Source organism: Salvelinus sp. IW2-2015, unplaced genomic scaffold (genome assembly GCF_002910315.2).
Source record: "Salvelinus sp. IW2-2015 unplaced genomic scaffold, ASM291031v2 Un_scaffold5136, whole genome shotgun sequence".
Taxonomy (NCBI): domain Eukaryota; kingdom Metazoa; phylum Chordata; class Actinopteri; order Salmoniformes; family Salmonidae; genus Salvelinus; species Salvelinus sp. IW2-2015.
Genome location: NW_019946402.1, coordinates 217 through 1,176, shown reverse-complemented (window position 1 = coordinate 1,176; position 960 = coordinate 217).

Below are 960 nucleotides of genomic sequence, written 5' to 3'. Positions count from 1 at the left end.
ATGTATAGTGTTTTGTGTCCTCTAGGGCAACGGTGTCTGGATGGAATTTGTATTTATGGTCCCGGCAACTGGACCTTTTTCGGAACACCATTATTTTGGTCTTACTGCGATTTACTGTCAGGGCCCAGGTCTGGCAGAATCTGTGCAGTAGATCTATGTGCTGCTGTAGGCCCTCCTTGGTTTGGGACAGAAGCACCAGATCATCAGCAAACAGTAGACATTTGACTTCGGATTCTAGTAGGGTGAGACCGGGTGCTGCAGACTGTTCTAGTGCCCTCGCCAATTCGTTGATATATATGTTGAGGAGGGTGGGGCTTAAGCTGCATCCCTGTCTCACCCCACGGCCCTGTGGAAAGAAATGTGTGTTTTTTGCCCATTTTATCTGCACACTTGTTGTTTTTGTAAATGGACTTTATAATGTTGTATGTTTTTCCCCCAACACCACTTTCCATCAATTTGTATAGCAGACCCTCATGCCAAATTGAGTCAAAAGCCTTTTTGAAATCATGAGAAGACTTTGCCTTTGTTTTGGTTTGTTTGTTTGTCAATTAGGATGTACAGCGCGCATACGTGGTCTGTCGTAGAGTCATTTCATAAAAAGCCAATTTGACATTTGCTCAGTACATTGCTTGTACATACATGCTCAGCACATTGCTTGTACATACATGCTCAGTACATTGCTTGAAATGTAGGAGTCTGCTGTTAATGACAATGCAGAGGATTTTCCCAAGGTTGCTGTTGACGCATATCCCACAGTAGTTATTGGGGTCAAATTTGTCTCCACTTTTGTGGATTGGGGTGAACAGTCCTTAGTTCAAAGTATTGGGGAAGATGCCAGAGCCAAGGATGATGTTAAAGATTTTAAGTATAGCCAATTGGAATTTGTGGTCTGTATATTTAATAATTTCAGTACTTCATTCAATGTAATTGTTGAATGCAGTGGGTTCTGGTAGTCTTTAA